General features: G+C 44.3%; 1 protein-coding gene across 5 annotated transcripts in view; it reads left to right on the top strand.

Moving 5' to 3' along the window:
- The window catches only part of LOC125959987 (protein held out wings), a 28,515-nt gene that overhangs the window by 3,710 nt on the left and 10,390 nt on the right, over positions 1–14,415 (top strand). For 3 of the 5 annotated variants that reach the window (XM_049693071.1, XM_049693070.1, XM_049693072.1), the window contains exon 2: positions 1–12,674. This exon is cut by the window's left edge and continues 1,832 nt beyond it. The exons of the other annotated variants lie outside the window; for them this stretch is intronic. The gene's annotated coding sequence lies outside the window, so the exon portion shown is untranslated. Of the gene's footprint in view, positions 12,675–14,415 lie in introns of those variants that run through there. 5 annotated transcript variants of the gene reach the window in all.

Raw genomic sequence — 14,415 nt, 5'->3', positions numbered from 1 at the left:
CACACACACACACATACACACAACACACGCAATACATCCATTCTTACATTTAATACTTGTTTACTTCCTGTACTCGATCATTAATCGCTCTTTGGCAACAAACAATCAAAACGAAAATCATTAAAACACAGTAATGCCAATCGAATACGCAGGAAAGTAGCGGTTTAGGGAACGATTATGCAACTCAAACCTAATCTATTGTTTAAGAGAAATACGACCTTTCCATCCCAGCGCCAACTACCATACTGAAACGTATGCACACTCTTATACGCGTTAGACGAATCTAATTACAAATTAACAAACGATATGAACAAATATTCTCACCACTGTATAACGATCCGCTGTGTCAAGCACACACACACAAGCAAACCCGCGGTACAGCTTTGCATAACTTTTTGTAATGATCACTATCTTTCCACTACCAATCGTGCTGATAACAGAAACTCATAATTAAAGGGAAGTACTACAAGTATCTCGATCGAATCTCGATGTTGGGTGACGCGCGTGTTAGGTACTGTAGGACGAAATGAAACTCCATGAACTCAAGATGAAGAGAGAGGAAAAAGAATCGATTAAGGAATTATTAATGAGAGCGCACAAACACAATGCAGCAGGCATATTGTAAACGTTATTATGCGCCACGTAACGTGCATTACTCGGATTTAGCAATTAATGACATAGCGTTAATCATATTAATACCGTTTAGTATGACATAATTATATTAATCGCGTAGTAGTATTACGACAACCTACAACTTTTAGTACTCAAATTACTACTACTATTACTACTTCTAATACCACTGTAACTACCACTAAGTACCTCGTTGATGATGAAGAAGAATCGCGATGCGCGAACAACAGTACTAGCACAAAACCATCTGCCTATCCCGCTCTCTGTTCACCTCCTCCATCACTTTCCATTTTCCAATTACACTAGCATTAATTGGTTCTAACGTCCGCTATCGCGCCATCGATGCTGCACCCTTTATACTGCACATTGGGAGAAGGGTTCCGGAATCCCTTCCTTTCTGTTTTGAAAATAGTTCAAAAGCTATCGTCATTTAATAAGAATTGTTTTAATCCGTCGTGGGTCTTGCGGATACGGAGAAGGATCAATCGATCAACCCCAAGGGCTACTCTTCTCTCGCGCTATCTCGCGCTGGAAGACGAATCTCTGTAACAACCCATGTTGTGCCATTCTCTCGCAATCCGATTAACTCATCCCGATCTATGATTCGCCGTCCTGTTAACCAGTTACCTGCTTCCTTTATTCCTCTACTCTCTGCTCTCTTATTATCTGTTAAAAGCACCCCAAACCTTTTTTAACCTACGACAGCTTTAACGTTAGGTTAACACGCCGAAGACCTAGTCTCTAATTTTGTTATATTTATCCTTTAGTTTTAAACACACAGCCACATTATTAACTGACATTTTTCTAACGTCATTATGTCATAGTTTGTTCTTAATGAGCTTATTTGTTTGTTTTTAACGTTTGCTTCAAACACCATTCATCTACCGTTTAATGGACTGCGATAGTGACACTGAATGGCTGATGTGAAGCAACTGATATTGTTGTATATTTCCCGATCCTGTGACCGCCCTGCGTTGGTCACTAATGTGACCCATAAAGGTGTGGCGTAACTATTGTGCCAAAGCATCTTAGATGTCCTGTTTATCAAAATGGTTTACATAACTTTAGAAACAAAGTTGCAAAAATGTAGATGGCTAGAAACAAAAGTAAGACAGAAAGAGAGACAATGAATGAGAGAAAAAATAGTTTGTGATATGGGGCTGCTTAGCTTGTCTAGAATCGAACATAATCTGGAAATGTGGCTTTCTGCCGTGCAATAAGATATTAATGAGATCTGTTGCTTCCCTGTGGTTCCACTTTTCACTCAGTCTTAGCTGAAGCTTTCTGAGTAGTGAGGATTATATGCATCTTTTCAACGTGCACAAAACCAAAACGTATTTTTTTGGTTTACACCACTCCATCGCCATATAGCACAGAGGTGAGAAATGTGGTAGATATGTCTTCTACACCCGCAACCAGCGGTAGGTTGATATTGGTACAGTATCATTTGAATTTGAACCATAAAGGATCTTCTCTCTGCATGGATTTAGTTTCATGCTGAGCAAACGAGATGGCAGAGTGAAGAAATTGTAAGGGTTCGAGGGGGTGGGGTAGGATGAGGGGAGGGTGTGAAGACACCTTAAAGACGGAAGTTAATCGGATTAGTGATGAAATGGCTACACAATATGTATCGATGCAGAATAACCAAGCGCATATACTACGACGTGATCGACTATCTGGTTTTGGATCTTCAAAAACCCCTCTGAAACTTAAATTGAAATGTAGACACCACCTCATCAACGCGATTTATCAGAATCTTGACAATGTGGATAGTATCAGTATGAATCCTTCTGGTGCCATGATTAGCAAGGGAAAATGTTGGGAATGTTTATTCCCTTTTACCACCATTAGCAGCACATACTGCAGCTGTGAATAGTGCTTCCAATTTCTATTATCCTCTTTGCAGATTATTTTCTTATTGCACATATACCATTCAGGAAGATACCACAATCGCAATGGGATACGTGGAGCTGCTGAAGAGGAGTAGCAGTCAGTGTCGTATTTTTCGCTTTTGCGATAAAAACAATATATTGTGCAGTTATTTCAGAGAAAAAATCTGAAGAATTCAGCTTCGTTGAGGCAGGCTGAACGTGCCAAGAGCATTGTGTATTTTGGAATGGAAACTTAGAAAAGAGATGGCGAACAGCGATGAATTTAAGCTATACCAATCATGTGGGAATCTACGATTCAGCAATAGCCAAATGGCTTCAATCAAACAATACTGGAGATGAATCTGATTATATGAGTGTTAAGAAAGTATTTCATAAGGCAGTAATTAATGCTTTTAATTGATCAAGATTTTTTATGAATAACTATTAAGAAAAAAAAGATCCTTGGCCTTTAAGTGCCCCTTACCGTTGCAGGATGACTCGTTTACAAAGTAAAACAGCAATGACAGCTGTTGTTGATGCGCAAACAATTAATGCAATCCTGAAGCAGGTAGACCGATAATCTCTGGAACAGAAAGTGCCCTTAGCTACGCGTAACGCTGATAGGTTTAGTCATCATAGTATATGGCGTAAGAGAAGTTTATCACAGTAAGGACAGAGAAATATGCTATAAAATCTTTCAAATACTTTAGTGCTCACCGTAGCATTACAACACTCATCAGCAGTATCTCTCGAATCATGAAACCGTATTGAATCTATCAACCAATCTGCAAGGGGGAACATATTTGGCAGCCTGTTTAGATGCGAAGTTATCATAACAGGCATATATTCGTGTTGCAAGAAAAATTACCGAAGCTTGTAACAAATACTCGAGTTTACGGTGGTTTGATGACCATCCTGGCGTCATAACTTCTGCAGCATACAGCACATCGCTACTTACAGCTAACACAATAGGTAAAGCAATGATTTAAAAAAATCTATAATCTCTTACACGCCCTTAGCAACTAAGCTTTTCGTAACTATAAGAGCATTAATAACTTTTAGCACGCGTCGAGTCGCACTCGTCACCGTTGCCTTTACCTTTACTCTAAAGAACGCTGATTTCTTTGATCATCTACTTTTGAATAATTATTCTCTGGCTAACTTTAACACCAACAGTTTCCCCGTGCAATGGTAACATGTAAGTCTCATTTACATAACTCTAGCAGCAGTCGTAGAGAAGCCGTATCTGAATCTCCTAAAGGGTTCTTCGGTGCATCATCATATTCGCTGTTTGTAATGCTTTTCTAATACTGGAGATTAAATTAAAACGTCTCACAGGATAATGGAACCGGTACTATAACAAAAAAATAGTCAGTAACAAATAATTTCCTTCAGAAAATTCGCCGGCTGTCTTGGGAACGAGTCACCGCTAAAGGATGAACAACATCAAAAAGCAGCGAAAAAGGAGGCCCTGTAACGAAGCTTAATAATTGCACTGGTACTCTACTATTAATACATTTTCTAGTTTCTTTACTCGCTGCTCTAGCTTCCATTCTCTTACGTTTGCGCTACTACCATTACTACTACTACTACTACTACTTCTATTACTACCATTAATTAATCAAACAAATAATAAAGCAAAAGACGGATTACGTTAACCAGACTTTTCATTAATTTTTATATTATCGCTACCCTTTATCTCACCTTCCTAATACACACCACGGCCACATCCATCCGCCATTCCACTATGTATCATATACAAACTCCTTTCTTCCTAATCTAACTCCCAAGCTTCCATATGTTTCAAATGTTAAACCTGTCTCCCATTGACTTGTTTTCAAGTCAGTAAGCATTTAGAGTCTCGATTATTTTGCAATGTATCTAAACAAAATAATTAAATACCGAAAAACTCTTGCTTATTCCAAATCATCTTTCCTTCCCGCTCATATCCTTCCATGGCGCGACGTGGCGCGTAACATGAATTTGAAAGAAACGTTTAACCCCAGGTTTGTGATCGGTGTACTCTTCAACTTATCGCAATGGGACATGTAAAACACCTTTAATCAAATTGCATCGGATTAACCAAAAGAAAACATATGTACTTTATTATTTTACTTAACTTTTTCTGCATAGATAACTACTAGTAAATGCTTGTTTTGTATAGGCATACGGTTGGTGGGTTTAAGGTTCTTTTGGGATGTGTACTTAAGCAGCTGACAATTCGCTAACCAACACAAAAACCTCATTCATGTGAACGGGCAGAGATATCAGTATACGGGAGCGAAAACGTGCACCTTCGGCCAAAGTACGCCGGTGGATCACCTAATTTTTCTATCAAATGTACGGGCCAAAAACCCACGAATACTCGGGTCATGATGGGCGCTGTCACGTAGAGCGACTTATTAGATAGCGGTTCCAATGATTCAATGTTGGCCATCGTTTCGTAAATTAAATTGTGACTAGCCTGTTTCCCCCCTGCCTCCACCCAGGAGCTTTAAACAACCAACAAATTCGTCGAGACAAAAACAGAAAGAGTAGAACGAGAGAGTCCACTGTAGCCTTTGGTTGGTTGGGACAAGTGTCTTTGAGCTTATCGCAGGCAAAAGAGGATTGCGGTATTGCGGGCTGCTCGTTCATATCTTATATCATCAGAAGCTATCTTAATTAGCATACAGCTCGAACGTCACCACGCTCTTCTACGGGGTTGTCACAGTACCACGTTCGAGAAAAAGGGGATCGTTTATCTCTCTTCGCTGGTGTATAGCCTTGAGAGTGAGATCAAAAAAAAATGCTGTCGTGTAAACTTTGTTCTGCGACGCCCGATAGCCCAAGGAAATATCTTGGAGAATTTGGAGAACGTGCAGCTAGCACAATGTTTTGGATGTATAAATCTCTCTAGATTATGATGAAGCTTATAGCCTCCACTTGTACCTTGCCTCTGAACACGGAAGAAATTTCTATTAAATGTTCATTATTTCTGTAAATACCGAGCCAAAATCCCCTCTCTGCACGGCTAATACGCCTTTAGACGCACATAGCCCCACACCAGCTCGTCACGACTTCATGCTACACCCTGGAATCAGGTTCTGGCAATAAGCAAGATAGAAACAAAAAAAAACCCTAAGATAAAAAGGCCAAGTATAGGTTTTCACAGAAACGAACGGATCTCTGGTTACACGCTCCGGTGGACCTTCTTGGTCACGAAATTAATTTCCACCGAAAAACGAAATGCGACCACATTCCTCGGTTTTATACTCTGAATTCAATGTTCAGAGAACATTGAACAGAAATCCTCCTAAGACCAAATTGGTTATGCTCTGCGAGTCGTTTGACGCAGGACGCTGCGCAGGAAATTATCTCATAAATAATTTAATTTGTAATGACGTGTTCAAGCAATGTGTGAGGGTTTGTGCTACAACAAGTACCACAAGTACTGTGACGTTTGTTTCTCGCGAGCTTTTGAAGCATCTCGATTCTGAGGGGTTGATCATCCACCTCGAAATCTGACGAAAAATTGGTTTGCTCACACACGGGTGACAACGCATGTAACTCGCGATTGTGACGCGATCGGTGTACTCATAGAGGCGTGCGTGCTCGTGACGGTTTCGCCTTGTGGGTGTGTGTAATTTTGGATGGCACTATGCTTTGCTGACTGGCAGGATGGGGTGGCACAGAAAAAAGGGGAAAAAGTAGTTATCCGCGGCTATTCGCGTGGCATTGCGCTAAATTATTTATAGCCCGTGACACAGTCCACCGCTGTGCGCATCGAAAAGAAGGAGGTATGGGAGCATAGAGTCGTGGGGCCGCGAACCAAGCAGGCAGAGCAGGGCCCATGTGATGATGATGCTGCTGCTGCTCCCGTGCTGAGCTAACTGGTCTGGTATCACGTTTGATGAGAGAAGCAAAGCGAGTGCTCGGGGTGGACGAGATGTTTTCCCCTTTACTAGCGATCTGATGCTAGGGGGAGACCTTGCTGAGAGGCGACGACCTTACGGTGGCCAGTGTGGCGATGTCCGCCGGTTCGCCTCGCAAGATTCGATCTCTGTGGATGAAACGCAAACCACGAGAACGCTGGCCGCGTAATATACGCTGGAAACCGGAAAACGCCTCCCCGGTCGCATGATTCGATTAGCGAAGGCTCGAAGAGAGTGCCACGGTCGTGGTTGCTACCGTGTGCAACCACTTTTCTGGTAAGAGCCAGGCGATACACGAGTTCGACATTTCGTGTGCGTACGTGTATGCTTGAGTGTACGTGTGGAAAAAAGGGGCAGACTAATAAAGTAATCATGTACCTCCACCCTATACTCGTCCTCTCCGTTTGTCTGCGAATGCCTGCGTGAAGAACTGGAAAATTCCATTTTTCATCCACCGTCACTCTACCAGTGGCGTTCTTTTGCAAAGTCGAAATCGAGAGGTTCAGAATAGCGGAAGGAAGCGAATGACGTTGCGCGAATTGTCTGACCGTGCCGGATGGCGGACGCGACCGTCAGCTTGCGAAGGGTGTCTTCCAGAGTTGATTGGATTGATTTACGCTCTCGGTTCAATTAGTTGGAAGATCAAATGGCCAGAGGGGATGAAGGAGTTTTCTAATTAATTTCATATTTGATGTAAAATTTCAACGCCAAATTGGATGTTGGATACTGGCGCCAGTGTGTGGATTCTCTGGAGGCGCAGCGGAACACTGCAGAGAGAGCCAATCAGGTATTCAATCAGAGTTGGGCCCTCAGAAACTTCATTGCATTAGGACTTTAGATGCTCTACATGCTTCTGCTTTGTTAGACAGCCTTCTTGAGTAGTTACAACGATTGCCAGTACTACCTTTATGACACCATTGTGCGTACTGGAAGTAGTGGTTCTGTTTGCTCTAATGTCATAATACATCATTGGATCACTGAGGACACCCTCGTTTCCTATACGGTCCAGCAAAAAATTCATGACCTACGTATGTGCGTTATATGCATAACGATCGACTAATGACCGTTCGTGCAAATAGTAAGCCTATCCTAGAGGCGTCCGTAAGTTCGATAAGTCGAACTTAGGAGGTGCCTGGTACAGTTCAGCAACAAACTCAGTCGCCTGTCATTAACTGAGCGAAACGCTTTTGGCTAGCTAATGGCCATCATGCCGTCTTCTTTACTCTCCGTCCAAGATTAGCAGCCGGGCGTCGTCCTAATGGGGCGCGACTGTTTACAAATGCTCTCCGCCTCGCCAACCCGCCATCGTTGACAGCTGTCTCACGTGTTTCCGATATAGCTAGCTCCGGCGGGAACGGAGTCAAGCATGTATGTGCGCCTGATGGTCTCTGAACAAGGCCTTTTGCTGACTTTGTAGAACGAGATGGGGCCAGCGTGTCGTGTATCTTCTTTGCTTAATGTTGTACCGCTTCAAAACAAAAAAATCATGACCGGGACACCAAGATTGTGCCAGCACATCTCATCTCAATAGTTCCCCTTGGCGGCCACTAGCGGCCATTACTGATAGTTTTCACGGAACTCTTGCCAACTCCATTCTCGCCGATCGGTTTCGATCTTGCCCTCCAATCACCACAACCTTGGCGACTGCGTCCTACTTGATGTCACGCATCTTTCGCTTGCTGGTATGTCCCCTGCTTGGAGTGGTGCATGGTAGTGTTGGTGGTGTTGCGAGCGAGAACGTAGCAAACCGGTCTAATGAGCCAGCCGTTCGCCGCGTTTCGCCAATGTGCTGCTTAGCCTCACGGCCCGGCAATGGCCTCACGCCCAACACTGGCCCACAGGGAAGGTATGCAAATACGATAGGCCCGAAGAAGAACAACAAAAAAACAACATAAAAAGGGTAAAGATCAAACAGATCGCCAGTCCCTCCCATTCGAGATGACCACATCGACCATCCGATATGATAGAATGACGAAGGTTTTTTGTTTTTGGAGCGCTTTTGTCCGGAATGGTTAGGATTCGATGTGAGCGCAAATCACTGGAATGGGTTGTCCTCGCTGTGTGGGTGTGTATGATATTTTTGGTTTTTTTTGAGGAATTCCAAGAGATTAAAATCTAGGACTGCTCATGGTGATCATTTGAATATGAATTTTCAAATATACGCTGGTCTCTCTGTTTGTCGCGACAACAGATTAGTCCTTTTTTGTGAATGCTAAGTTGTGATTGGATGTCTCATGTAAGTGACTGATTGCTTGATAACGCTACTATCGCTGGATACTAGAATCAGTTTGTTCTTTTGCGCAAGCGCAATCTAAACGATTTCAACCACATATGGATTTGTTTTTTATCTGTACTTTTCATGAAGCTAGGATGCCCTTATCTCAAAATATTTTTTTGTATTCAGTGTTTGGAACGGTACGCACGACTGTTTCGTAACTCGTTAGTTCGTGGTACATTGTTTTCGTACATGTACGGGTTAAAATGTCCCAGCATTTCTCTCAATTTTTGTTACTCACTCTTTGTCTCTCTGTCTCTCTAATTCTTGAACTACTTAAACTTCCCACTTAGCCTTAAGGAAGTGCTCCCAGCAGCACCAAACATGTACATAATGTTTTACTACGCAAACAGGATACAAACACATATCTCTACGGTACCGCCGAACAACCAGGGAGTAAGCTCAGAAACAGCGGTCACAGTCTTATCACTGCCGCCGGTTTGTCGATGCTACTCTCTAGGTTTGATCCGTGCGCCCTCATTAAGATTAGTATGAAGTAGGTTAATTAGCATGATTTCCATGACAAACATTAAGCAATGGTGGACCTTTTTCCCTCAATCTTCTTTCCCTTTTCCACTCCTACCGATTCGGTGTCTGCCAGTAATGTAGTTCTTCGTCCAGTAGTTCTAACATACTGATTCTAATCACTGACCGACTGATTTGAACGAATGCTGCGCTGATGTAATGAATCAAACTAAATCAATAAAACGCGGGTAGACGCGTCAATAACTTGCACACAGACACTATCACCCATGCCACAGGTCATCCTCCGGGTACTAATCCGCCATGCTAGAGCGATAGCGAGTTGCCGGAAGGGAGAGGGTCATGCGCACTACGTGTGGACATTTTTTCCAATGTAGTCCAGTCCTTGCTGCATTGTGTGCCTCTTGTTGAACATTTGTTAATGATGCGTTTACTGATAACGGATTGAGATTAGTGAGCCTTAGGCGACATCTTAGGGCACGATGGCAAGCTACAAACTCATAAGGCGATCCGCTCGGATCAACCATAACAATTCCCATCTCCTCATTGCTCCTGACGCCCTTCCCATGCGTAGAACGTATAGAACATTAACGAGGCCGCCGTACCGCGGAAAGTAAGTAAGTGCGGTGTGCAATGCTCTGAATAACTTATTTAGTTGATAGTGAAATGATGGAATTGACGGTTTTTTTAGAGGTAGTTTTGCTTTCGGCAATGTTTGAAGTTTTACAACAATAATGGTATGTGTGTGTCTGTGCGTGGTGTGTTTTGTGGCAGAATGTATAGTGTTTAAGCTGTAGCGACAGCAACGCAACGACGTATTACACGATCAGTATGCAAAGTACAAGCATTAGGAAGAATTTTATCTATGGTAGTGCATTTTGCAGATTGTTTTACCCTTTTTTTAATCTGTTTTAATCTAATTTAACTTATTTGTTTGTTCTTTTGTGTTTTAATTTTTAAATTAAATCTATATTCAAGTATTTTTTTAACAAAACGCGAGAGAGAAAAAATCAGAAAAACAACCACAAAGCACATTTTCTGTAGTCGAATAACGTAGTTTAACAAGGATGTATGCTTGTTGAAAGCTGGCCAGTGTCTCGGGAACGCAGTCAACGGCAGCTCAGACCTCGGAAAGACTGGTTGTACCAGATGCGCAGCTAGGGCTGAGCAAACCTTTGATTGCGCCCAAAAATCACTAAAATCACCAGACCAGGGCTAGCATGAGACAAGAGGTTTGCATAATGGGGCTGGGCGCATAATTAACCGCTGGTGCCTCTGGTGCGATGCGGCATAATGCAACGGAATGCGAAGCATTAAGCTTAAACGTAAAACATAGGAAAACGGGATGTTGGTAACCGACAAAACAAACAAAACAAAAAAACAAATCAAGAATGCCATACTTAATCGCTCTGTTCGCTAAGTAAGTGTTGATCGTAAATGTGTCTAGTATGTAAGCAACAGATGAAAAAGATTGAGCAAACATAACATGATGCAACAACAAGAACATAATAAGAGAGATAAATAGGTGAGACGACGCAAGGCTTTGGCAGGAAGTAACAATTGTAAATTCGCAAACATTCGGCAGGGGAGACATTGTTAATCTATTGCGCGCCATAATACTCTGAACACGCGGTTTCGCAGCTCCTTAGTATTTTTTCTGTACTGTTGTGCTAGTAATGTAATGGATAGTTGTCCTTATAACCACTGGTCCACACAACACACCATCTACAGCCAACTCACCAACAACCCCCCAAAACGAGATCTACACACGCACACATTCATGCACACATCTTCTCAACAATATTACACACTACTCAAACAAATGCTACTCCTAACAACGTGGAACTCCCTACATACACTATACACTCACGCACGCACGTACATACTCCGCCCTAACCCGAGAAGCCTTTGTAGCATTCGGTGGGTGTGTGGGTGCGTCGGAAGCGAAATCGAACACCACTAGGAGACCAGCGATAGTAGTAACAGTGCAACTCACAGTAGTAACCCACGCGGAGCCCAATGCCTGTGCGACTGTCCGCCTCACAGAACATCATGTATCATTACAATTAATACAGGAATGTGCGAGTGCGAGCTCGAAGCGAAACAGGAGCGTGAAAGCATATTATTATTATAATAATAGTAGTAGCAACAACAGCAGCAGTAGCAACAGCAGCAACAACAACAACAACTACTACTACTACTACAACTACATCTCCCACTCAAACAATGTTTGCCAGAAACAAAAACTTACGATTAAATAACCTTCTCTTTAATCTGGAATAATACAGAGTTTGCTCAAAGTTTAATAAAAAATAACTCACTCATCTGTTAGTTTTTACTTATCTGCCGTGTTTTAACCGCCTTTTCCCCCTCAGCGCCTTCAGTCCTTCAGTGTGGCTCATGTGATCACCAATCACCACCAACCCCTATCGATCGCCGGCGGTTGGTCCATCTCCTTCCTAGCTGCGACTAGTACACCCAACCCAATCCAACAAGCCAACAACACACCCATACACACCACTCGCTCTCCAACTCTCTATTTCTCCCTCTGTCTCTGTCTATCTCTGTGTCTTGCTAGTTCTCACAGTGATTAAAACCAAATCTCCATCTCACTGACACCGTTCAAGCTCTACCACCACCTACCCTTGCCACGTTTTTCCTGTATCTTAAGAACTTAATGGCACCAGTAGCACTGTTCCTGTTGGACAGGAACATCATTCTCATGCGAACCAGCGGTGGTCAATGTCGTCTCCTTACCCTCAAAACCAGACCTTTCACTTACCCAACAACGCACGGGTGGCTTTCCTGCGTGTTTCATCAGGTTTTTTTTAACATGGAAGCTCACAAGCGAAACAATCGAGATGCCTGTCGCTCCTGCAACGAAGGATCAGTCATTGTCTCTTGGGAAAAGATTTACTTAATCTAGCTATGTATCTAGCAAATGTATGTGCGTGTATGTGTCTCTACTACCTCGGGCTCGGTGATCTGCGATCCTGATATCCTTGTTCGACTGGGTTTTGGGCCTATGCTTTCGCCTGTTCTTCCCCACGCTGATTGTGACTAAATGCGACTCGCTAATGGCAATGACTTGCAATCAGACATCTTTCATGCGTCCATAATCGTCATCGTAAAACCATTTATGAAGAGCACGATGTGCGCATGAGGATTAACAGTAAGTGCTCACTAAAACCGAATGTGATCTTACCGAAAAGTGGTAGTAGGTCATTCAAAATGTTTATACTGTATCGATGCCACATATCCTTGAGAATTTCTGAAAGTCATTACAAATGGGATGGCAGCTGCCACTGCCACGTTAAGGCGGATCGGTGTACGTTACCGTTCGTGTATTCACGGCGCACCTTTAACCCTCGGTCACGGCAGTGTCCAGGTTGCCACGGCAAAGACTACCACTCGATTCCTGCACACCTGTTTGCAGCGCAGGTTGGTGTGCGAGACGACCCCATTTTCCGGATTGCGCCACATATTACGAGACCCTAATAAGATGGCAGGTGTGAGTGTGTGTGTGTGTGCGTAGTTTGATTGGATTAAGCAATGGCGTGCAACCGCGAGGCAGCGGATCCGCATCCTTGCGATCTTCGCGCAGGAGAATGAGGGCTCAACTTCGCCTCCACCTCAGCCGTTGCTCACTCATCGCATTGCATCGCACTGCCGCTCGTTCGCTCACATCGGGTAGCAGCCGTCGATGACCGGATGGTCTGACACTAATGATGCGGCACCGACACATAACCTCAACCGAATCGTAAATCCATCAACCGCCACCATTGACGGCGACGGTGGTTCGATGGTGACTGAACTGAAAATGCGGCGTCTCAATCGTCAGCTACGCTCACCGATTTCACCGACATTAGGAGTGCGTAGGTGCCCCCTCCGGGATCACCGGGGTTCTGTGATGCAGCTAGCGGTGGTGGTGGCGGTGGCCAGAAAACCATAAAAAAACGTGTTTCATACCTTCCCCGAGAAGGAAGGCGCGTAGGAGACATTGCGCCCAGGTACTACGACTCAAGCGATGGAAAAAGCGAAATCGAGATGACGTGAGCTGGCTTGCCGCCGGCTGAGCGTCGGTGAGCCGGTCGGTTGGTTCAACTCTAATTAAATTCAAATTAGTTTTGCGCCCGTTGCGCGTTGTCGGCCGCAGCAGCACGCTGCTATCTGTTACAATGTTAGAACCTCGCATATTCAGGTGCACTTATGGTCTGCTTCTTGGCCGAAGTCTTGCGAAGTTCCTGCGTGAACTACCTATCGTGTCCTCACCCAACTGCAGTTAATCCCGATTTTATCGTCACTTGGTGCGTCGCCCGGCTGGCGCCAAATTGTTTCCGCCCATACCAGTTGACATCAAATCAACTTACAAATAGGGACACGCATATCGGAACAGCTTCTACGATGCGATGCGGCTAATCGCGCGCACACACTCACGCACGCGCCAATTCGCTTTTGCTGTATAAGGAAAGCCGGGCCCTAACGTTCGACCTACACAGAGTCTATCCAATGGCACACTGCCACGACGCCGTTGAGGAGTATACTATGGTCAGAGCCCGTGTCCGAGAACCTCGGCACAAGACGACCGGAGAATGTCCGCTGTCCGAAAAAGTGCGGTGACTCCTACACGCGCTGGTCACCGAGTTAACCGGCTACTCGGGTCCATTTCCCGTATTCCCACGCGCACTCACACTCGGGATAATGGTGTCTGGTGGTCGGTGGAATACGATCAAACGTAGCCCACATGTCGCGTGTCGCCATTCACCTGGATCGATGATCGGGCACACGCTCGGCAGTCGGCCCACCTGCCTCTCGTCCAATCGTTGAGCAGAGCCAGCGCTAGCCAGCTAGACTGGAACCGGGCCAATTTGTTTCCCTTTTTCCAATCTTCCTCCTAGACGTTGGAATGGAACCTGGCGACGCTGCGCGGTTGTGCCACGTAGTACAGAGGGCGAAATGGAGGTCAAAGCATTAGCCCTATCCAAAGCAGCAACAGAGTACCCTGGCGATCAGACAGCAGCTGAGAATGCTTTTATCGCATTTTCCAAGCAACTTCGGACTTTGTTTTCGAAACGAAAAAAGGGGAACCTACAGGACAGTTGTGACATCCGGAGTGGAATCTAACGGAAGCGTGTGAGAAGAGCATTACATTCTGAAGCAGATGCGGCAAGCAGCAGTGGCACCACAAACCCCGGCTCACTGCTCATGATGTGGCCTAATTTTCATGGCGTTTACCCCACCG

The sequence above is a fragment of the Anopheles darlingi genome, chromosome 2 (genome assembly GCF_943734745.1).
Source record: "Anopheles darlingi chromosome 2, idAnoDarlMG_H_01, whole genome shotgun sequence".
Lineage (NCBI taxonomy): Eukaryota > Metazoa > Arthropoda > Insecta > Diptera > Culicidae > Anopheles > Anopheles darlingi.
The sequence above is the reverse complement of the archived record's forward strand: the minus strand, read 5'-3'. Positions and strand labels throughout refer to the sequence as shown.